The sequence below is a fragment of the Phascolarctos cinereus genome, unplaced genomic scaffold, assembly GCF_003287225.1.
Source record: "Phascolarctos cinereus isolate Bilbo 61053 unplaced genomic scaffold, phaCin_HiC Scaffold_4;HRSCAF=312, whole genome shotgun sequence".
NCBI lineage: Eukaryota > Metazoa > Chordata > Mammalia > Diprotodontia > Phascolarctidae > Phascolarctos > Phascolarctos cinereus.
The window spans coordinates 674,941,474-674,965,967 of NW_027555847.1; the positions used below are offsets into that span (position 1 = coordinate 674,941,474).

The 24,494-nt window shown below is 45.2% G+C and overlaps 1 protein-coding gene across 2 annotated transcripts in view; it reads right to left on the reverse strand.

The window, feature by feature from the left end:
- TMPRSS9 (transmembrane serine protease 9) overlaps positions 1-22,755 on the reverse strand; it is a 105,125-nt gene extending 82,370 nt beyond the window's left edge. Inside the window, exon 1 of one of the 2 annotated variants that reach the window (XM_021008871.2) lies at positions 22,589-22,754. The gene's annotated coding sequence lies outside the window, so the exon portion shown is untranslated. Of the gene's footprint in view, positions 1-22,588 lie in introns of both variants that reach the window. The other variant, XM_021008869.2, reaches the window with a different exon arrangement.
- Positions 22,756-24,494: the final 1,739 nt, after the last annotated feature.

A 24,494-nucleotide genomic window follows, 5' to 3' on the forward strand; every position in this document is an offset into this window, starting at 1 on the left:
GCCTGCCTGGTCTGCCGAGGTCAGACCACTTCCCTGGTGTTTGTGCTCATGTCAGGGTGGCACATTTTAGGAAGAATGCTGACAAACTATAAAAGTCAGGAGGAAGGCAATCAGGCTAGGGAGTGGACTTGAAACCAGGGTATATGAGAACCAGCTGAAGGAAAAGGGGATAGTTATCCTGGAGAAAAGAAGATTTGGGAGGGACTTTATTGTAGTCTTTTAGTATTTGTGTCTGACTCTTTGTGACTCCATCTGGGGTTTTCTGGGCAAAGATACTGGAGTGGTTTGCCATTTCCTTCTCCAGCTCATTTTACAGATGAGGAAACTGAGGCAAACAAGGTTAAGTGATGTATGTTATCACATCCTTAGCAGATATTTCGAGGAGTGTCTCACGGGGACTTTTTGAAGTTAGGATGGATTTTCTCTATATATTCTGTACCCTCAGAAGAATAAACTGAGTCAGTTCTACTGCTCCGCCTGGGTCATGTCTCAAGTTTATTTCGCGCCTTTCCGTTCGGTGTACTATCTGGTTGCGGGCAACAGAGTGACTTGCCCAGACTCACACAGCCAGTAAGTGTCTGAAGGCAGATTTGAACTCATGAGGATGAGTCTACCTGACTCCAAGCTTGGAGTCTATCCGCTGTACCACCTACCTGCCCCCCTTCCCCCACTCTATGCCAAGTACCATACTAAATACTGGGGATATGCATACTAGCAAAAAGAGACAGTCCCTGCCTTCAAGGAACTTACATTCTAATGGAAGAAGACAACACCCAAGAGGAAGCTGAAAGGGAGGGGTTTAGAGCCTGAAGCAGAGCTGAGTGGAGAATGAAGGATGACCAGCCTGGGCCCCTGTCTAAAATGGAGGCCCCAGGAGGAGCTTACCAAGGGGAGAAGGGGTCTAGAGGGGTGGAGGAAAGTTCCAGGATGAAAAGTGAATCTGTGAAATGCAGATGGCTCTATCTCAGGTCTACAAGTCTTCTGATTCTATGTGGATGCTGATTCTTTGCATGAAATAGAGAGTAGTGGATGCCAATCTAACCCAAGTTCCACAGATCTCCCTCTCATCCTCCTTCCATTTTGGTCCTATTTTTTTTTAAAGGCAATTGGGGTTAAATGACTTGCCCAGGGTCACACAGTTAATAGTATCAAGTATCTAAGGTCAAATTTGAACTCAGGTCCTCCTGACTTCAAGGCCAGAGCTCTATCCACTGCGCCACCTAGCTGCTTCTTAAGACATTGCTCCCCTTACCACAACTCTGCACACCTTTGCTTATGCACCTGGTACAAACCTTCCACCTGCAAATTCCAGCCCCCACTAAAATCCTACCTTTTTCAGGCAGATAAGTACCTTTGACCAAACTAAAGTTTGGTCAGAAACTTCTTTCTGAAATCTGATGTTCTTACAGCACAACTACCCCCACAGTTTAGCATTTAATCTTTGACTGGTTTTATAGCCATATAATGCTTTCTTGGCCATGCCCACTAAAGTATCACCAGGGACATCAGGATTCTAGAGGCACTGTTGATTTCCAGCAGAAATCTCCTAGAATTTTCCTCATCTGCTTCTTCTCCTCCCACATCTTTTGCCCTGATCTTGGAACTTTCCCTGACTGTCTTGCCTCTCCCCTGCCCCCATCTTTGGAATTATGGGAAAAAAGAGAGGTGGAACCCATTGAGGCACTGCTGGGATAGAAATGATGGAAGAGCTGGAGCCATGAGGTCACAAACACTGGATGTCGGGGTCCAAAGCAGTGTGGGTGAATCATGTCCAGGGCTTGTCAGAGGGGAAACTGCATCGCTGCAAGCCATTCAGATGGCAGATCAAAGGAAGTGATTCTTCTTTATACTCTTCTCCTTTCTCTTGTTCTCCTGACAGAGTGAATTCCCCTTTGTGAGCTTGCTGTTTCTCTTATTCCAGAAGGCTTATCCTTGTTTCTTATCCCTCTGGGATGTTCCTACAGTTTGCAGGTTGGGTCCCCAGAGGAGTGACTATTCTCAGAGTACAGGGGTGTATCCTGTAGAACCTGTCTTCTAAAATAGCCCAAAAGCCCCCACTGATGTTCTTCCTTTTAATAACCAACCAGTAGACTCAATTAGCTCTTAGCAAAGGCATTTACTCAAATGGCATAGCAAAAACATCTCCCCATTTATATCTGGGATATACTTATCCACAAATTTGCACTGTGTCTATGGAAAGAGTGGGCATGTTGCAGCCTAAGGGGTCTTGGGAACCCCCAAAATGCAAGGGCAGAGTGCTTGGGTCTGCCTCAAAAGAATCCAACCACTTCTTTCAAAGTAGCAAGTAGCAAGTTTTATTTGTGAAATAAATAGAAGCAGGCTACACTCCTAGTGGGTCTGCACATTTGATAGGGACAAGATTGATGTTTTTATAGGGAAAAAAGATTGTGGGAAGATTTGGATGGGATTAAGGAGTGGGAAGTAGCCTGGGGTGGTCTAGAGGTAACAGAATGAAGGGATGGGCTAGATGGGGAGCAGGGCACAATGAAAGGACAGTTGAAAGGATTACTGGGATAGGTGATGCCTCAGGTGAACACCAGGGATCTGGGCTGTGTGGGAAAGTCCAAGGGCTTTTCCTTTTTGGTGTCCAGATCCCAAAGACATGGTCTTTTCCTTTTAGGGGTTCAGATCCCATCTTCATTAGGCATAAACTTGGAGTTAAATGGTAGTGAGGAACACGTATAGTTAAGACAACTAACAACTCTGGAACAGCTAGACTTTTTTTCATAGAGCCCTCAGGAAATTATTTGCTGAGCTTCTGCATTGCACTGGACTGCCTAGCTTGCTCCTCAATGGGCAGCATCTCCAACCTTAGGCTCAGCTCCAGTCGTGCTGGAGTTTACCCAGGCTTCTCCAGTTCTTCAATCTCTGGGCCCAGGCCCTGAGGTTTGCCACCTCTCATAGGAGGGCAAAGTCTCCAACCCCCTAGCCTTTCTTTTGAACAACTCTTCCAGGCTCAAGGCATCTTCCCTTTAGGGAAAAGACTTCTCCCTAATTTTTGGTGACCATGATTACATTTCCTAAATCTTTACTACACCATCACCAGGCAATGGTCATTTCCCCAGTAATCACCAAATAGCTCTGGGGTTCAGGGTTCCTCCACTGTTGTTGTAAGCTAGAAGATTCTCCAGTTCATACATGCAAATGAGTGATTGGGAGAAAGTATAAAAACAATATACCGGACTGGGGGCAAGTTAACAGTCTCAGCTGGCTTTTTCATATGCAAACGAAGCCACTCAAAGCTGCACATTCTTTACTAGGCTAGAATGATCCGCTCACATCTGAAAAGAGGTTCATTTTCTACAAAGGGCAAATGTAGTCTGAGGGGATACATCCAGACGTTTCTGTGTGTAACTTGCCCTCAGAGGCCTGCAGTTTTGCGTAAGTCCAAAAGGGGGCAAGTTCTGTACTGAAAAATGTTTACCCTTTTGTGTTTAACATTTTATTTTGTCTCAAGCCAGTGGTAGTGATAAAGTTGTTACCAACTGAATAGATTGCATTGAATGTGGTGTAGAGACGGGCTGTTGGTAATGCCAGGGAACAGAAGGAGATAGATTTAAATATTTTGTTAAAGGTTGACTTCTGGCTGGGGGCTCTGAGCTATAAATGAGAGAGTTATTGACTCATTTTCACAAATCTCTAAGACAGAGAATTCATTTACTATGCCTTCTCCCATTTACAAGGGTGGTGACTGGCTAGGATGGTATTGAGATAGGCAACTGCCGTTTCTGATGGCACAGTGGATAAAGTGCTAGGCCTGCAGTCAGGAAGACCAGAGTTCAAGGCCAGCTTCAGATACTTTTTTTAGCTGTGTGAACATAAGCAAATCACTCAGCCTCTGTTTGCCTCCACTGCAAAATAATAACACCTACTTTAGAAGTTGTTGTGAGGATCAAAGGAGATAATATTTGTTAGGAGTGATTAACACAGTGCCTGGAATGTAGTAGGGGCTGTATAAATGCTTATTCTCTCCCTCCCATTCCCACTGTGGTCTGGTTTGAAATAGTAATTTTCATAGCTTGCATTTATATTGCACTTTAAGGTTTGCAAAGTGCTTTACATGTATTATTTCATTTTACCCTCACAACAACCCTGTGAAGTAGGTGCTATTATTATCCCCATTTTACAGATGATGAAACAGGCATACAGTGACTTATCCAGGGCCACACAGCTAGTAAATGTCTGAGGCAAAATTCAAACTCAGGTCTTCCTGACTCCAAGACTAGCGCTCTATCTAACCAGTAGGCCACCTAATTGCCTAAAGTGGTTGGAAAGTCATGCCCCCAAGTAGCTCAGTACACACACACACACACACACACACACACACACACACACACCCCAGAATGGCAACATTACTGCTACATATTATTCTTTGTTATATCACAATTGCTACAATAAACTCTTCTATTATCTTTTCACAGTGCCTAGGAAAAAGCTGGGGATAGGGGGAGCTTGAGAAAGACTCAGTTTCCCTCCACTTGGAGGGAGCAGTTTTCTCTGCTCCCTGGACTAGCCCGTATTTTACCCATCCTCCTCTTTCCCTCCTTACCAAGCCTTGTTCCCTTTGAAAGTGGCTTGGGAAGCGGAGGAGGAAATCAGTCTTAGTTGCCTCCCTAAGTACTGTGTAATCGGATCTGGTGAGTGTTGTGAATTCCATGAGAGGGGGCAGAGAGAGGTACTTCTAGGGAAAGTCCGGTTACTCTGATCTCACCCAAGCCTAAGGGGGAGTTGCTGGCTGAGGTGATAGGTGGTGGAGGGAGGGGGGTGGTTGGAGTTCAGATTTATCTACCCTAATGACCTGGGGATAGAAAAAAGAAAGTGTTCAAAGAAAATGGAAAGTAAAGCATCTCTGAAATTGTAATGTAAAGTCAAAGGTAAAATGTGGTTTGATATAAATTCGTTTCTCACTTCTTAGGATTTAGAAGAGGAAATCCAAATCCCTCGTTCTACAGATGAGAAAACAGCATCCTGAAAAAGCAAAGACTTGCCCAAAGTCACACAGAGAGTAACTAGCACAGCTTTGCACTGCGGCTAGGAAGCTGACCCTTAAAACTATGAAGACCTGGGTTCAAATCCCCCTTCTCCCCAATAAATCATGGCTATGTGACTTTAGGGAAGTCACTTAATTTCTGTCTTCCTACCTCCAGGGTTGTTGTGGGAAGAAAATGAGATCATATTTGTAAAGTAATGAAATCATAAATCTAGTCTTGATTCTGGCAAATTCTCCAATTGGTCAGTTCTTCCTGCAACCTCCATTTTGAGGAAGGACCCATGTTCCTCCTTCATCACTCTCCAGGACCAGCTCCTGCCTCTCTGGACTTGCCTCTCCAACACTGCCCCAAGAAGCCTTGTCCTGGAAGATGCTGCCCTCCTTACCCCCTTCCTTTGATCAGTCAGTTCTTCCTAGAATCTCCGTTCTGAAAGCAGCAACATTCACTCCCTCATTCCTCTCTAAGCTCTGCTCCTGATTCTCTTGGACGTTTTTCTCCTTCATATGGTACCTTTTCCTTCCGCAGCCCCCTTTCTTACATTATCTTTCCTCATCAGAATAAAAGCCCCTTAAGGGCAAGGACTCTCTTTTTGCTTATATTTGTCTTCTCAGTGCAGAGCACAGTGCCAGACACATAGTAGGTGCTTAATAAATTCTTGCTGGCTTGACTTATTTTTCTGCCCCCAAAGCTCTTACTAGTTCATCCTACTACTTCTTAGTAGTATATCGCTGCTCCACAAAGTACAGTTTGCCTTGCAGCTCACCAGGGTGACTCTTCATGGGGGTTTTCCACAGTTTCAAAAAAATAAAGGGAAGAATCCCTATAGCTCTAAAATTGACCAAACCAGTTTTGTTGCTGTTGATGTTGCAGAGACAAAAAAAAAAAAAAGACAAAACACCAGTCCATTTGAATAGAATTGAACATTCCATCGCAAACTCTATTGAAGGCAAGTGACACGTATAGGTTTGGGAGTCAGATGACTTTAGTCAGATTCAGCCTTTCACTCTTGTATGACCTTGACTAAATCAGCAATATAATACAGTACAACAAACAGTAGGACCTAGTGCAAGCAAAGCACTCTGCTAGAAGTTTGGTTGTCACGTCAGTCGTGAATGACTCTTCCTGACCCCATTTGGGGTTTTCTTTGCAAAGATACTAGAGTGGTTTGCCATTTCCTTCTGCAGTTCATTTTACAGATGAGGAAACTGAGGTAAACGAGATGAAGTGACTTGCCCAGGGCAAGTACACAGCTAGTAGGTGTCTGAGGCTAGATTTGAACTCGAGTCTTCCTGATTCCAAACCCAGCGCGCTATCTACTGCACCTCCTAGCTGCCTGCTAGAAGTTAGTGAGATAAGTCATATTGTCCTTAAACATGCATCTCACAGTCTTTAATAGAGATTCAAGACATCAACACAGATAACTAGAATGCAATATACAATATTACATGATAAATGCACAGGCAGACAGTTACAAAGCAATGAGATATGAGGGCTGAGGGGAAAGGTTATTACCACCTGGAGATATTAGAAAAGGATTCGTGTAGGAGATGCATTGAGTTGAACTTTAAGGAATGGGCAAAGAGAGTACCTCAATTTCTTTACCAGTCAAACAGAGATAAACCTATTTGCATTCTACTCAGGCAAGCTTATCATGAAGATAAAATGAGAAAATTGAGTGAAAAGTGTTTTGTAAACCATAACATGCTAAAGAAAGAATGTGAGCTATTATGAGCTATTATTCTTTAAGAACAGTGGGAAGTGACGTGCCGTGGTGGAATGGGTGCTTAATGGGCAATTTGGAGACTTGGTTTTGAATTCTATTTCCCAAACTTACTAGCTATGTGACCTTGGGTAAGTCACTTAATTTCTTTCAACCTCAGTTTCCTCATCCGTAAAATGTCTGTAGCAGTTGCACTTCTAATCTAATCCGTTATGCATTTATTAAGAGCCTACTATGTTCAGGAGACAGTGCTAGGCTCTGGAGGCTAGAAAGATGAAGTGACATATAGCTCTTGCCTTCAAGGAGATTATATTCTATTAAGAGGATGCAGTTTGTGGGGTTTTTTAAATAATATTTTATTTTTTCCCCAGTTACATGTAAAGATAATTAAAAATGTTTTTTTGAGTTCCAAATTTTCTTTCTCCCTTCCTCATCTTCCCTTTCCCTGAGACAGTAAGCAATTTGGTATAGGTTAGACATGTTCAATCATGCAAAGCATATTACCATATTAGTCATGTTGTAAAAGAAGACACATACCCAAAGGGGGTAAAATGCCAAAAAAATACAGAAAGTGAAAAACAGCATGCTTTGATCTGCATTCAGACTCCATCAATTCTTTCTCTGGAGGTGGATAACATTTTTTTCATCATGACTCCTTTGGCACTGTCTTGCATCATTGTATTGCTGAGAATAGCTAAGTCATTCACAGTTGATCATCATACAGTATTGCTGTTACTGTGAACAGTGTTCTCCTGGTTCTGCTCACTTCACTTTGCATCAGTTCATATAAGTCTTTCCAGGTTTTTCTGAAATCAGTTTGCTCATCATTTCTTATAGCACAGTAATATTCCATTATAATCATATATCACAACTTGTTCAGCCATTCCCCAATTGATGGGCACAAGGGGTTGCAATTTGTAAGAAGATAAATATGTGTACAATCATCTGAGGATGAAGACGGAGCCCTAACAACCAGGAACTTGGGAAAGCCTTCCAATAGGAGATAGCACATGAGCTGAGCCTTGAAAGGAACGAAGGCTTCTGGGAGGAGGTGAGCAGGGGGCTCTGTGAGCCTATGAGTGCATGCCAGTCATGGGGAACAGTTTGTGCAAAGACCCAGAGGTAGGAGATGGAGTGCCAGTTCTGGGGAAGAGTGAGCAGGACGGTTCGGCTAGAACCCAGGACAGGTGAAACAGAATCATCTATGATAAGCTTAGATAGATAGACTGAGGCCAGATTGTGAAGCTCCATAAATAAAAACATTAATATTTATTCATCTCCCTACTGGAACACTGGGCCCAGCTGACCTCTAAGAATTCCCAGGTTCCTTCAGGGTGCAATTCAAGTGCCAATTTCCTACAGCTCTGAAGAAAATCCTTGGTAAACTGGGCAGCACCAGAGAAAGGGGAGTTATTGTCATTCTACTCAAATGGCAAAACATTTTCCAGAATTTTGTTGCAAAGATTTTGATGAGAGGGTAAGATAATCCATGAAGCCGATAACTACTGCCCCCCCAAAAGTGGGCATCATTCATCATTTAGCTCCGTTACGAGAAATGGCAGGTGGTTGGGTTCCACAGAACACTGGGACTCAGAGATGGCATCTGATGGGATGAAGCAGGGTTCCTTGTAGAAAACAACAGAGGATACCATTGGAGCTCATTAGATACCTGGGAAGGCTGAAGACAACCATGACAGCCCAGAAATGAATGAACGCTTATTTAAAGGGGAGGAGGAGCGGCTGGCCGTTTCGTTGCTATCCTGTACAGTCAATAGAGGACCTGAGAAGGAATGAAATCTCAAGCTGGAGACCAGAATAGAGACACAAGACAGACCTGGGATTTCATCACTCTGGGAGCTCCCTCGGTCTCTGAACATGGACCATGGCCCCTGTCAGAGCTTCAGGCAATCAATAAGCATTTACATCTTCCCTCCTTTGCTCTAAGTTCTGCCTTCGGGGATCAAACAGAGCAAGTCTTATCATTTTTCCATACGACGAGCTAGCAAAATACTTGGAGGGCTATCGTGCCTCTCCCTCAGACGTTCTTTTCTCCAATCTAAACATGCCCAATTCCTTCAACCGACTGAAACCGAAAATGAGCGTTAAAAGAGAGTTAACCAGGCAAAGTGGGGTGCTCTATGAACTCGGTGATCTATTTACAAAGTTCCCAGTCCCCTGATTGCAAAGCAAACACCCGTGGTATCATGCCCCATCATGATATTCTCATTCTCTCCTCCTGGTTTGGTTTTGTTTTGTTTTGTTTTTTGCTTTTTGTTTGCTTGTTTGTTTTTGTTTTTGGCTAGGCAATGGGGTTAAGTGACTTGCCTAGGGTCACACAGCTAATAAATGTTATGTGTGTGAGGTCAGATTTGAACTCGGGTCTTCCTGAATCCAGGCCTCTATCCACTGAGCCACCTAGCTGCCCCTCTCCTCCTGTTATGAACGACAGCTTTCTGCCTGAACACCTCTGGCCAAAGTGAGGTTGATCCACCTGAGACTTCAGCACCTAGTGAGAATGCTGACCCTCATAGACTTACTCTCTGTCCATCAGGGAATTTCTGGCTGAATTGCTGCAAGCTCTGAGTGTTTGAGCTACATTCCCTCTGAAAAGCTGGATAACTAGATATCTCAGCTCACTTTGTCTAAAGGGAATGGGAGTGAGGGATAAGATTTCCTAAATGCTGATTATTGATGCAGAATCATGGAATTTCAGAATTGGAAGGGACCTCAAAAGTCCATTTAGTCCATCCCTGACAATTGGTCAGCCAATCTCTGCTTAAAGGCTTTCAGTGATAGAGAGCTCACTGCCTCCAGAGGTATCTCATTCCTCTTTTAGGTAGCTAAGTGGCTCAGCGGATAGAGTGCCGGCCCTGGAGTCAGAAGTACCTGAATTCAAATCTGGCCTCAGATACTTACTAGTTGTGTGACCCTGGGCTAGTCACATCATCCTGTTTGCCTCAGTTTCCTCACCTGTAAAACAAGCTGGGGAAGGAAATGGCAAACCACTCCAGTATCTTTGCCAAGAAAACCCCAAATGGGGTCACAAAGAATTGGATATGACTGAAATGACTAAACAACGATAACAAAAAAGTTTTGGGGGAGGTTTTTCTGTTATCAAATTGAAATTTGCCTCTCTATTCCTTTGACTCCTTTGGTGTGGTTTTGTCCACTAAATTGTGGGTGCTCTATGACAAAACCCTGATCACTCTGCCCTAATGACAACACTGATGGTCCCCTATGTCACCATATTTATGCCAATGGATGGAAAGGGGCTAAGGTGACCAAACTGTCCTATTTCCAGCTGAGAGACATTTAAGCCAACAAAATACAGTAGAAGAAACCCGTGCAAAAGCAAGGAGGTGGGAGATTGATTTGCTGAATGCTAGCAGTAGCAAGTGAGAAAGGAATGTATAATTTTCATATTAGTCGATACGATATGTGTAATGAATATACTAATAATTTTGTTTTCTCAAGAGCTGCCTTTTCCAGCTTGAGCTGATCAGTCAAACCGTGACAAGGCTCACAATCACTGGCATCCTTCTGCCTGCACGAGGTGGTCACGACCCTCAAAGACTTGACTCCGGAATTGTTGTGTCGTGGGACTTAGGGGTTTCTCATGGGAAACTACTAAGTGATTGTTTGTAATCCACCTTCCCCCTCCTTCCCCAGTTGTGATTTAAGTATATAACCTGTGCTTTTACTTCAGCAAGAGAACATTCCTAGCTCTGAAACTGATTAATTAAACTACTTGATGACTTTGCGCGGCTCTGAGCATTCTCAGGTTAGAGACTGGCTCAGTAAAAATCCTGTTAACACAAGTTAGCCAGTGGACTAAGTGTATCAAGGGAAGTAACTAGTAAGAATGCCAGAAAGATCAGATGGAGCCATAGAAGAAAAGCTTTGAATGCCAAACCACAGAGTATAAATTTAATCATGCAAGTATCAGGGAGCCAAGAGATAACTGAGTAGGGGGGAAAACATAGTCAGACCTGTGTGTGGAAGGTGGACTGGCATGGAGACAGACTTGGGGCAGAGGGACCATTTAGAACTACGGTTCTGCAAGAATCTAGGCAAGGGCTGATGGGGAGCTGAACTAAGACAGTGGCAGGAGTAGAGAGAAGGGAACATAGAGCAGTGATGTTTAGGAGAGCTGGCTACTGATTGGAAATCTGGGATGTGTGAAAGGGAGGAGTTAAGGGTGATACCAGGGTTATCAGCGTGGGTGGCCAGGAGGCTGGTGGTACCCTCCATGGAATAAGAAAGTGTGGGAAAAGTTAGGGAGGAGGGGAAGAGAATTTGATCTGGTTTGGACTTGGTGCGTTTGAGACGCTTATAGGGCATATACTTTGAGATGTCCAATAGGCAGGTGATGATGCAGGGTTGAAGCTCGGGGTCTCTAGGGCTGGACAAATAAATCTGGAAATCATCAGCTCCTGTGCCACATTGCCAGCTGCCATCTGATCATCTCAAACTGGATGACCCATAGGCATCCCAAGCCCATCATGTCCAATACTGAGCTCATAATCTTCCCCTCTCCCCCTGCAAGAAAAAAATTATCCCCTCTTCCAAACTTCTTTATTTCTGTAGAGGGCACCACCGTCCTCCCATGTCAATTCATTACCAAGTCGTAGTGATTTTCCCTCTCCCTCTCACACGTCGGCTGCCTTCTCTTCACTCACACAGCCCCCACCCTAGTTCAGACCCTCATTTCCTAGACTATTGTCACGTCCTTTGTCCCTCCAAAGGGAGTCTCTCCCTGCTCCAAAGCACTCTCTGAGCAGCTGCTGAAGTGCTATTCCTAAAGCACAAGCCTGACCTTGTCACTGCCCTCCTCAGTAAACCTCAATGACTCCCTCTTACCTGTAGGAGCAAGGATTACCTTTAGGCATAGGCATTTATTAAGTGCCTACTACGTGCCAGGCACTATGCTAAGCTCTGGGAACACAAAGAAAAAGCAAAAATGGTCCCTGCCCTTAAAGAAGCTACAATCTTTGGTGTTTTTTTATATTTTTAAAATTTTTTTTTTTTGCTTAGGCAATGGGGTTAAGTGACTTGCCCAGGATCACACAGCTAGTAAGTGTTATGTGTCTGCAGCCGCATTTGAACTCAGTTCCTCCCGAATCCAGGCCCAGTGCTCTATCCACTGCGCCACCTAGCTGCCCCAAAGAGGCTACATTCTAAATGTGATAAGTTGGACTAACTGGCCTTTGGGGTCCCTTCTAACTCAGACTCGGACTTGGTGATCTCTCTTATCTATCTTCTTTCTCTCATCGCTCTCCCCTCCCCCTCCTCTCTCTCCCTCTCCTCCATCGATCTTTCTGTCCTGTTTCTCTCCCTCTTTCTTTGTCTTCTCCTGTCTCTCTCCCTCTTTCTATGTGTCCTCCCTCCCTCCCTCTCTCTCTCTCTCTCTCTCTCTCTCTCTCTCTCCCTCACCCACATTGCTGTCTCCCTCTCTATATTTCTTTCATCTCTCTCTCTCCCGCTCCTTCATCAATTTCTCTCTCCTCCTTCCCTCCCTCTTTCTGTGTCTCCCTCTCTCCATTTCTGTCTTTTCCTCTCTCACTTATCCTACTTGTCTCCACTTTTTCAATTCCACCACAGCCAAAGCCTGTTAATGAAACAGTTGTCTTTTGTGCAGATTGCAACGTCTGCCTCTCCAGTTTCTCCCCTTCTCCTCTCCCATCAGGCTATAGTCTAGTTGTGAAAACCTTCTCTCTCCCCTTGCCTCAGCTCCATGAAATAAATCAGTCAGCAAGCTTAATGGGCCTGGAAGGAGCCTGAGCTCTCTGTTCTATGACCTATTGTTAGATTTTCATGGGAATGGGTTTTTGTGGGGAAATGGTATTTGTAGCCATTAGAGCCTTGTGTCCTTTCAGCTCCATGATGTGTCTAGCAGTAGAAGGGCTGAGGAATAATATCCACAGTGGGTGAGGCCAAAGAAACTAGTGAGAGCTTTTATGTTTGCTTTAAAGTACTAATAAAATTGTATGCCTACATAATAATTCTATGTATAAATGCATTACCCTCTATAGAAGGCAGCTAGGAGGCACGGGGGATAGAGCACTGGATCTGAAATTGGGAAGATCAGAGTTCAAATCTGGACCCAGAGGCTTTACTAGCCCTGTTGGACAAGTCATTTTACCTCTTGGGCCTCAGTTTCCTTTTCTGTCAAATGAGAGGGGTTGGACTAAAGGGCCTCTAAGGTTTCTTCCAACTCTAAATTTATGATCTTATGATCCAAGAATCAATCCCTGATTTCTCCAGCCAGAAATGATTGTTGCTCTCAGCCAACCTCAAAATACTTTGTATTCCTCTTATGCATCATTTAAAAATTTGTATTCTATTTAGAGGGGCAGCTAGGAGGTATAGTGGATAGAGTGCTAGGTCTGGAGTCAGAAAGACCCATCTTCCTGAGCTCAAATCTGGCTTCAGACAATTACTAGCTCTGTGACCCTGGGCAAGTCACTTCACCCTGTTTGCCTCAGTTTCCTCATCTGTAAAATAAGCTAGAAGGAAATGGCAAAGCACTCCAGTATCTTTGCCAGGGAAATCCCAAATGGGGTCACAAAGAGTTGGACATGACTGCAAAATACTGAAGAACAACAAATTCTATGTAGGGCTATAACTAGAAATTTTTTCACCTTGGACAAAAGCAGTTGGGGGAGCACGGAAGCATAAATGATAGCGGTATGTGTGTTGGGGGGGTCCAGCCCCCATCCTCTCTAGGGCTGGTAGAATGTGGGAATTGTGAGAGGGGATCATGGGATGCACACCATATGGCAGCCTGGGCCAACAGAGGTCCCCAAGGAGAGGTACAAGGACTATGGTGTCACTGAGACAGAAGCCTTTTCCCTAAATGTCAACACCCTGGGAGAGATCCCTATTTGCGCCTCCCTAGTTACAGCTCTCTTTTTATTTATCTGTGTATATGTCTTTACACAGGTGGCTAGGTGGCTCAGTGGGTAGAGTACTGGGCCTGGAGTCAGAAAGAACCCTGGGCAGGTCACTTAACCTCTGTTTGCTTTAATCCACTGGAGAAGGAAATGGCAAACTCTGTATCTTTGCCCGTATCTTTGCCAAGAAAACTCCATGGACAGGTATCGGCACGCTATGGTCCACGGGCAGACATGACTGAACAACAGCATCTTTAGGCGGTCAATAAACACTTATTAAGCACCCACTGTGTGCCAAGCACAGTGCTGAGGGTGGGGGATACAAAAAGAGGCAAAAGACAGCTCCTGCTCCCTCTATCGGGGGAGACAATAAACAAATGTATGCAAAGTATACACAGCATAAAGAGGAGATAATTAATGGAAGGACGTCACCAGAATGGAGAGGGATTGGGAAAGACTCCCTGTGGAAGAAAGCGTTTCACCTGGGACTTAACGGAAGGCGGGGAGGTCAGCAGGACGAGACAGGTGAACTCACCATCAGGCTCCTACAGGTTTTTGTGGGGCCGCGTATTCAGAGATGAAGATCACTTTAAGCGCTTGAGTACTTACACATACTGATTTGCTGCTTTTTCCCTATACTCCTATAAAGCCCTCGACTCGTAATGGAACGGAAGTAGCCCTGGGTTCTCAAAGGCTATTCCAAGAAAATAGAAATCGAGTGCTTAGCCAAGCTACCGAACATCTTTTGTCGTTCTCGAGTCATTTTTAGTTGTGTCCGACTCTCCATGATGCCATTTGGGGTTTTCTTGGCAAAGGTTTGGGCTTTGCCCTTTCCTTCTCCAGCTCATTTTACAGGTGAGGAAACTGGGGCTAACAGGGTGAAGTGACTTGCCCAGAGTCACACAACTAGTAAGTGAGGCCAGATTTGAACTCAGGAAGAGGAATCTTCCCAACTCCAGGCCCAGCAGCTCTATCCACTGCACCATGTAGTAGCAGCACACAGTACGTGCTTAACAAAGGTTTGCTGACTTGATAAGCTTTAGCAGGTCCTATCCAACTGGAAAAGCTTCCAGTCCAGGACTGGTGAGGGATTCAAGAAAGCTATCTCCCTCCTAGGAGGTACGTGCAGGGGCTTTGATCCGGGAAAATGGAGGAAGTACCCAGGCAGATTCTCAAGGTACTGACAGATAGGATTTACCTCCCCGGGGTTCACCCCGTTCCAAGGGTCAGGGACTGCCTTAAAGAAGAGAATGTCTTCTGTTTTTTAATGGGATCTCAACGTCACAATCCAAGATGTTGCCTATTACAAAATACATGCTGGATGGTGGTGATGGCAATGATAGCTGGTATCCTTCATCCTTCACAGAGACCCATTAAAAATCCATAATGGGAGACCTCCATATTAACTGAGAGTCCAGGATGACTGTGATTATTTGCACCCATTTTAAGGAGTGAGTAGAAGAAAACATGACAGTAAATGCTGTGATACATGGCATCTGCCGTTAGAAGCCCCAGTGTAGATCAGAAGTACAGATTAGATGCTTAAGCGTCAGGCACACCGGGCCTGGAGTCAGGAAGACCTCAGCTCAAATTCAACCTCAGACACTGCCTAGATGTGTGACCTTGGGCAAGTCATTGAACTGCTATTTGCCTCAGTCTTCTCATCTGTAAAATAGGGATAATAATCACACCTACCTCCCAGGGTTGTTGTGGAGCTCTATTGAGATAATAATTAGAAAGCCATTGGAGCACAATAGGTGCTATAGAAATATTAGCTATTGGGGCAGCGAGGTGGCCCAGTGGATAGAGCACCAGCCCTGAAGTCAGGAGGACCTGAGTTCAGATGTGATACCAGACCAAACACTTGACATTTACTAGCTGTGTGACCCTGGGCAAGTCACTTAACCCTAATTGCCTAAAAAAAAGAAGAAAAAGAAGAAATATTAGCTATTATGGGAACAAAAAGGACATTTGGGACTCAGCACTGAACCCTTTGACATAGGGAATTGTTGCCTGTGTGGGAACATGGGCCCCAGCAAAGGACTGTGGGTTGGGCTAATAATTGTCAAAGACTAAAAGCCCAATACCCTTTGTGCCAGGTTCTAACCACCCAACTGGTTTTTCAATCAAAAGACAGAATGTTAAAAAATCTAGAATTCTAGGATCTCAGAGAAAGCAGGAGCTTCTGAGGACATCAAATGCAACCTCCCACCACCCCCATGCAGAAATTCTCCTCTATCACAGTTTCCCAAACTGAGTTCTGGTGACACCCACCCTCTGTGTATCATACAACATGAACAGGATTCCATGAGAACATTTTGAGATTTGTTATAATCTGTCCTTCTAAAATTAAATATGAAATTATATATGCCATCAACTTACTTATGGGCTGTAATTTTTCTGTATAAAAACAGATTGAATTTTCATGGCAATTCATTTCTTTCTGGGCCTCAGTTTCTCCATTGGTAAAATGAGGGGTTGACTAGATGATAATTCAAATTCTAAATCTTACAACATTATTTAGATTCAAAATGTATAATAAAATATAATTTATATTTTAATTCTAAGAACTCTAACCCTCTCTAACCTTACATTATCCCAGAGGTATTACAAATTCCCAGACTTCTCAGGTCAGCATTTATAGGTCTTATCCATATATTTCAAATCCAGTTGTGTTTGGGGACCAAGTTTGCTTGGGAAACATTCCTGTGCAGCAACCCTGAAATGTAACAAATGGTCACCCAACCCTCTGGTGATGGGGAGAGTTCACTATCTCACACAGCAGCACTTTTCCTCTTGTTCCCTTCAAACCTACCCCTCCCTTACTTCCCTTTTCTTGCTGAGGAAACCACCAATTCTTCCTCAATTCTTTTCTCTCGCTCTCGGCTCACATCCAATCAGTTGAGAGGTCTTATTGATTCTACTTCCACCTTTATCTTGTATCTGTTCTCATTTGGCCACCCAAATGTCCACCACCCTGGTTCAAGACCTCATCACCTCTTTGCCTGTGTAAGGGTGGAAGTCAATGAGTTGGCCGAACAATTACCCCAAACTACTTAAGGTGAATGTTGAAATACCTTAGCAAGGTATCAGACAAGTGTGAAAAACCCTGGAAAACTGTTTACACACACAAACCATCATTTGTATCTTTGCCAAGAGAACTCCATGAACAGGTATTGGCGTGCTATGGTCCACGGGCAGACATGACTGAACAACAGCATCTTTAGGCGGTCAATAAACACTTATTAAGCACCCACTGTGTGCCAAGCACAGTGCTGAGGGTGGGGGATACAAAAAGAGGCAAAAGACAGCTCTTGCCCCCTCTATCGGGGGAGACAATAAACAAATGTATGCAAAGTATACACAGGATAAAGAGGAGATAATTAATGGAGGGATGTCACCAGAATGAAGAGGGATTGGGAAAGACTCCCTGTGGAAGAAAGCATTTCACCTGGGACTTAACAGAAGGCGATGATAGGATGTCCATTCCAACTGGTTGAGGGACTTGGTAGATCTCATGACGCTTGTACAAAACCAGGAGCTATTTTAGAATCAGAAATTATAGTATCTGGAAGCTTAGGGTGGACAATTTCCAGTAAAGCCTCTGAGCAGGAAATCACCTGGGGCAACAAAGCGAGGAGAGTGCTTTGGTCTCAGCTTCCTCCTCCCTTCCTTGGCCAGAAAAGGACTTCGGGAATTTAGGAGGTCCAGAGGATACTGACTCTTTTACTAACAACCTAGCGGCATCCCTGGGACAATATTGGGAGCCAAATAGAGACTCAATGGGATGAAGGCAGATTCAAGGTTCTACAAAGATCCCAGCAGAAAAGATACCCCATACCTATGGAGAACAGTTTGAATACTCTAGCACAGGGGTGGGGAACCTGCAGCCTTCAGACCACATGTGACCTAGTTTATTCTGTAAAATTCGGATTTGGTCGAAAGGCTGCACTTAAGGACCTAGAAAGCCACATGTGGCCTGAAGGCCATGGGCTCCCCACCTGTGCTCTAAGGAAAGGATGTCCAAGAGCGGGGAGTAACCTGCATGTGCTGTCCAAGCTTGAACCCACTTTCTATGGACTCTGTTACGTGTTGGTGAGAAAGTGTAGCACTTTGCAGAGCGTGTTTTGTAACAATTGTCCTCACAATACCAACCTATTAAATACTCATTTGTCAAAACTAATTAAGTCTGGCTGACTAATCCATATCAACTGATAATCATGATGGAAAGAACGCCAGTTGGGGCTCAGTGTCCCCCAGAACATTGAGGAGAAATATTGCAAGTTGGCTCCAGGCAACCGACCTGCCCCTGAGAATGGATGTTTGAGGACTCTAGAGTCTACGTATACTAAACCTAGACTATTGCAGTAACCTCCCAATTGGCATTTCTGCCTTCACTCTCTTCCCTCTCTGTTCTTCATACAATTGCAATGGAATTTTTTTGTGCAGAAATTTTTTTTCTAAATTAAATTTTTATTTCTTCAATCAATGAAAATTCTCCCTCCCTCTCTCTGTCTCTCTGTCTCTCTCTCTCTGTCTCTCTGTCTCTCTCTCTCTCTCTGTCTCTCTCTCTCTCTCTCTCCTTTCCTGAATCCCTCCATTGAGAAAGAAAGAGAAATAAAATCCATATTACAAGCATGTATACTCATGCAAGGTAACTAGGTGGCACAGTGGTTAGAGTACCAGACCTGGAGTCAGGAAGACCTGAGTTCAAATCTGGCCTCAGACACTTACTAGCCATGTGACCCTGGGCAAGTCACTTCATCCTGTTTGCCTCAGTTTCCTCATCTGTAAAATGAGCTGGAGAAGAAAATGGCAAATTGCTCCAGTATCTTTGACAAAAAAATCCCAAAAGGGGTCATGAAGAGTAGGGACACCTCAACTCAAGAACAGCGACAACATGCAAAATAAGTCCCCACTGACCATGTGCCAGCTTAAATCCCCCCTTCTTTGGGAAGCCTTCCTCATCTTCCTTAGTTCCAGTGCCTTCCCTTTGCTAATTATTTCCAGTTTATCCTGTTTATATGTTGTTTATGCACAGTTGTTTGTATGTGGAGTTTTGCATTACACTGGGAGCTCCCTGAGGGCATGGATTGTCTCTCGCCTTTCTTTGTATCCCCACCATTTAGCACATAGTAGGTGCTTAATAAGTGTTTACCAACTAACTACTTACATTATTAGTCTTCTGGAAATGTGATTCATCATTAAGTTGGTGAGAGTTCTAAAGACTTTCAAAGTCATTTGTCTTTACAATTATGCTGTAATTGTATAAATTGTTCTCCTGCTTCCTCTCACCTCACTCTGCATCAGTTCATAGAAATCTTCCTGGATTCCTCTGAAATTGGCTCCTTCATCATTTCTTATAGTGCAGCAGTATCCCACCACATTTCCCAATTAATGAATGTCCCCTCAGCCTCCAGCTCTTTGGCTCCACAAGAAGAGCTGCTATAAATATTTTCAAACACATGGATCTGTTTTCTTTTTCTTTGATCTCTTTGACATATAGACCTAATATTGGTGTCATTGGACCAAAGGGGATGTACAGTTTAATAACTTTGGATGTAGTTTCAAATTGCTTTCTGGAATGGCTGGACCAATCCACAGATCATTAATGTACCTGTTTTCCCTCAGCCCCTCCGCATCGCATCGATCACTTTGCTTTCTTTGGTTATCTTTGCTAATCTGATGGGTGTGAGGTGGTAGCTGGGTTGTCTTAATTTTCTCTACCTGTTAGTGATTTAGAACATTTTAATATGATTAGTGATAGATTGGATTTCATTCTCTGAAAAATGCCTATTCATATCTGTTTACTATTTACCAAGTGGGGAATGGCTCTTATTCCTAAATCACAAGTCTGACTAGGTCATGCCCTTGCTCAAAAAGCGCCAGTGGATCCCTCTTGTTTCTAGGGAAAACATATGGATTCCTCTGTTTAGCATATAAAGTCCTTCACCATCTGGTTCAAATCACCTCTTCCAGGCTTACTGCACATTGGTCTCCTTCACCCACTCTGTTTTAGCTCTATATCTTACTATTCTCCATACACAACATTCCATCCTATGTCTCCACAGCAAAAGCTACCTACCCCTCATGACTGGAATGTACTCCCTGCCTCACTTCCCTGGGCAAGTCATTTAACCTCAATTGCCTCAAAAACAAACAAAAAACAAAGTTTAGATGAAATGCCACCTTCTAAAGGAAGCTTCTCCCCCAGTGTCCTCTCCCTGGATATTATTTCATATGCATTTTGTATTTATTTATGAGCATATCTATTGTTCCACCTAATGTAAGTTTTTTGAAGGCAAGGACTGTTTCATTTTTGCTTTGGAATGCCTAGACCCTAGAGCCTAGCACAGTATTTGGTACCCAATAGATGCTTAAGGTGGTATGTGTGACTCCTCACTATCTTTCATCGCCTATATCCAATCAGTTACCAAAACCTGTCAATTTCACCTCTGCAACACCTCTCTGCAATGTCTCCCCTTTCTCTCTGATTCTGCCACCAGTCTGTTCAGACCCTCATCACCTCTCCCTTGGACTACTGCACTAGCCTACGGGGGGTCCAACTGCTTCATCTCTCCCCACTCCAGTCCATCCTCCACTGAGCTGCCAAAGCGATTTTCCAAAAGGGCAAGTGTGACCGCGTCACCTCCCTATTCAATAAACTCTGGTGGCTCTTTATCACCTCCAGGATGAAATACAAAATGCTGTGTTTGGTATTCAAAGCCCTTCCTTAAAGTGTTCAGTAATTGTGAATTACTAATATTAAATTTGTTTTCTTATACCAAGAGTTTTGCCTTTTGGAGGTTCACAGAAGATTTCCCCTTTTCTCCATGAAACCTTTTTCAGATAAAGACACAACTGTTACCCAAGTCTTTTCTTCTGTAGGCCAAATATCTCCATTTTCTTCACCCAGTCCTCATGTGACTTAATTTTAAGTCCCTTCCCCAACCTTGTCAACCTCCCCTGGACATGGTCTGACTTGTCATGGGAGCACAGGATTGAAAGCTAGATAGGATCTTGCAGATACCTGTGTATGATATGATGGAAGAGAAGGATATTTGTGTGTACCCTTGTGGGGGGGGGGTTGGGGAGGAAGAAATTGGAGAACGGAAAAAGCAAGCAAATAATTGAAAGAAAAAGGTGGCATTTCATCTTAAATTCACAGGATTGCAGAGTTGAAGAAACTGAGGCCCAGAAAAGGGAATGACTGGCCTGGGGTCACACAGCTTACAGTGACTGTCTGAGGTGGGGCTCAGGCACATCTTCTTCACTCTTCCTGGCTCCAAGTCCAATATGCTGTCCACATTCCTGGGTGTACGTGTTTGTGTGGCACAGGGAACAGGGATGAATACTCACACAGATGCTCAAGGCCGTTGGAAGCCGGGAAAGTTAAATGTCTGGGCTTCGGTTTCAGGCTCTCAGACTTACTAAACAGCCATAAATTTGATAACCCTGTGGAACCCTTTTCTGAAAAGGTTGGGGAGCAGCTAGGTGGTGCAGTGGATAGAGCACCGGCCCTGAAGTCAGGAGGACCTGAGTTCAAATGCGGCCTCAGACCAAACACTTGACACTTACTAGCTGTGTGACCCTGGGCAAGTCACTTAACCCCAATTGCCTAAAAACAAAACAAAACAAAACAAAACTGAAAAGGTCGGAGCTCTTTACACACGCTTTTCCTTAGATTAGCTAAAAGGAGGGAGTCAGCAAACTGTGATGGAAAGAGCTCCATGGATTTGAAGTGGGAGCACTGGGATGCCGATGCTTGCTGTCTGCCACTTTCTAGGTGTATGAAGTTGAGCTAGGCATTCCCCACTCCTTCCTTCTCAGTTTCCCCATCTGTAAAATGAGGGGCTTTTGGATGAGATGACCTCCAGGGTACCTTCCAGTCCTAGGACCTCTGTAGTTCTCCTATGGAAATCATTTCCCAGGGTCCCTTGCTTGTCCTCTAAGTCACCCCTGACAAGATGGGTTACCTCTGACTCACCTTTCCACCCAAACCCTCTCTTCTTCCCTATTACTGCCAAGGGCACAATCACCCAGTCTTGTGACGTAGGTGTCTTCCTTGACTCATCCCTCTTTCTCACCCTCCTATATCCGATTTGTAGCTAAGTCCTCTCCATTCTACCTTCCAAGCATTTCTGCTCTCCTATATGCCCCCTTCTCTCCTCTGACGAGGCTAGCTGCTGGTGCAGACCCTTATCACCGAAAGTCTAGACTACAGCATAACCTGCTGGTTGGTCTACCTGCCCACTCCAATCCATCCTCCAATTGGCTATCAAAGTGATCTTAAAGTTCATGTCTGTAACCACCCCCTCCCACTCCCATTCAATAAACTCCAGTGGTTCTTTGTTACCTCCAGAATCAAATAAAAAATATCCTCTTTGGCTGTTAAAGCGCTTTACAACCTGACCCTTTCCTACCTTTCTAGTGTTTTTACACCTTACTCCTCTCTCCACGTGCCGGGGATCCAGCTACACGGGCCTCCTCGACTCCATACATCCCGTGCCTGGAATGTTCTCCCTGCCCATCTCTGCCCCAGGCTTCCCTGGCTTCCTTCAAGTCTGAGCTAAAATCCCGCCTTCCGAAGAAGCCTTTCCCACCCCCCTTAATGCTAGTGCCTCATCTCTGTTGGCTGGCTCCGGTTCACGCTACCTATAGCTTGTTTGTACATAGAAGTGTGTCTGATTGGGAGCTTCTCGAGAACAGGAGCTTGTGTTGCCTTTCTTTGCAACCCCAGCGCTTGGCACCAAGCGTGCCTTGGCGCTGCGTGCCTGGAGTGAGCAGGGATGCCCCAGAAGTCGGCTTCTCCCCCATCTGCCTCTTTCTTTCGCCTGGCTTTCGGAGTGGATTCCTGCCCAGCTCTTTAAGGATGCCTGCGCCTTGGGCCGTTACTGCCGCTGGGAGCCCCTCCTGGGCTGACCTGCCCCCGCCTTCCCTCCCCTGCCCCGAGAGAGACTCACCCCGGGCAGCTCCCGGCGCCTCCCGAGGCCAACCGGGCAGGCAGTCGTGGTTCACTCGCCCCGCCGGGCCGCCCCGTCAGCAGCTCTCTCCTGCCGCTGCTGCCACGAGTGGCTGGCTCTGGTGGCTGCCTGCCCGTTTTTGTGGGGTAGAGGGCGGGAAGGAACTGCCCGAGGGGAGCGGCCCCGGTCCTGCCCACCCGTCTCTCGGGTCTAGGGCGCCCCTGCCCGCCCCGTCGAGGTTAGAACCCCGGCCTCCCCGCCCCCTCGGGATTAGGGTCCCGTCCTTCCTTGCCCTCTTTTAGGGCCCCACCTTATTAACCCCTCGGGATTAGGACCGACCCCCTCCTCCTCCTCTCCCCCTCTTGTGTTAAGATCCTCTCGGAGTCAGGACTCTCTCTTTGCCTCCTTCACCTTAAACTTCCCCTTCCCTCCTCCAGGTCCCCTGGGAATCAAGTGCTTCATCCCCTCCTCCCGCCCTTTCCCCTCCCCTGTAATCCCAGACAGGGTTCCCGTTCTCCGTGGGACTGCTTGCCACCTCACCATAGGCCCGTGGTGCAACCCCGGGGGCTGTTCCAAACCTGGGGGACAGCGTGAACCTCACTAGGTAGCAGAGGTGACCCAGAGCTGGGAACAACAAATCCTGGTATCGGGGTGCAGAGAAACCGTACACAAAGGCTTTGCTCGCTGTTATCCCACTCCACCCGGGTTTCACCAGCTCCCAAAGGGAACCTGAGAGCCTGCTTTTCTTTTCTGCATTATTCCACAGAAATTTCCTCTGACTTTCCTAAGATAGGGGTCCCTCTCTCAGCAGCACAGTGCAATCCCTCAAGAAACCAAAATCGCGGGGGTGGGGGGAGCATTTTTTTTTTTTGCTTTGTAGGCACTCCAACTATGTCTGACCCAGACCATCCAAAGGAGTTAGAGGTGAGGTTTCTTCGTGCTCGACATTGCCTATATACCACGAGGTCCCAGGAACTGTCCGTGCCCCTCTTCAGCCCGCCCAACCAACTCACCCACGCCAACTTACTGCTGACCAAGTCCCTCCCCTCCTCCAGGACATGGCATCACTGGGCTAGCTGGTCCAACCCTGCTCATTTCACAGATGAGAAAACCAAGGTAGGAAGTTCTAAGTGACTTGGTCAAAACAGCAAAGTTAGGGAGTAAGGCTAGGATGCCACTGGTCTGACTCCAAATCCAGTGCTCTATTCTAGGAGCATCATCGGATGGCACTTTTATGCACCCCTTCCCATAACTCACTAAGATGGTTTCTAAGATACACCTGCAAACGAGTAGGTCTCCTTGCCCTCAAGAGGCCTGGAGGCTTTTTGCCCTAGGTCTCTGCGGGTAGAAAATAATACTCAACCTGCAGAGTTGAGTCAAATTGGAAATCACCTCTACAAAGAAAGGTTCCTAGGTCCTCATGATCACATCCCAGCTTAGCTCAGCTTCCAAGGTGGAGATAAGGGGTCCATTTTATGACTAGAAGCACTCCACCTGAGCGTCTGCTCCCATCTAAGACAATAGTCCATTTATATATGAGAATGTGATATCTACTGTATGGAGAAAGGCAAGGCAGGGAGGAGAATCATTCTGCTGCAAAATACTTTCTTCTAGCCTTTTCCCCAAAAAGAATCCTGATGCTCTGAGTCCTGTCCCCCAACTCCACCTCACCCCCCAACAAAAACTTAACGTCATGTTGTCAGTGCCCAATGTTAGCAACTTGTAGCTGCTGTTTAATTCAGAGAAGGTACATTTTCCTTTGCAGGGGCCTTTAGATGTGTTTTTCTTAAAAGTAATTGGATCTTCCTCCAACGGAAGAAACAATGGAACTTTTCATGTGTGCTCAGAGCCATCCCAAGCTTGCAGTTCTCTGCAGCACACCAGAATCCTTCCTCTTCTTGGCCTC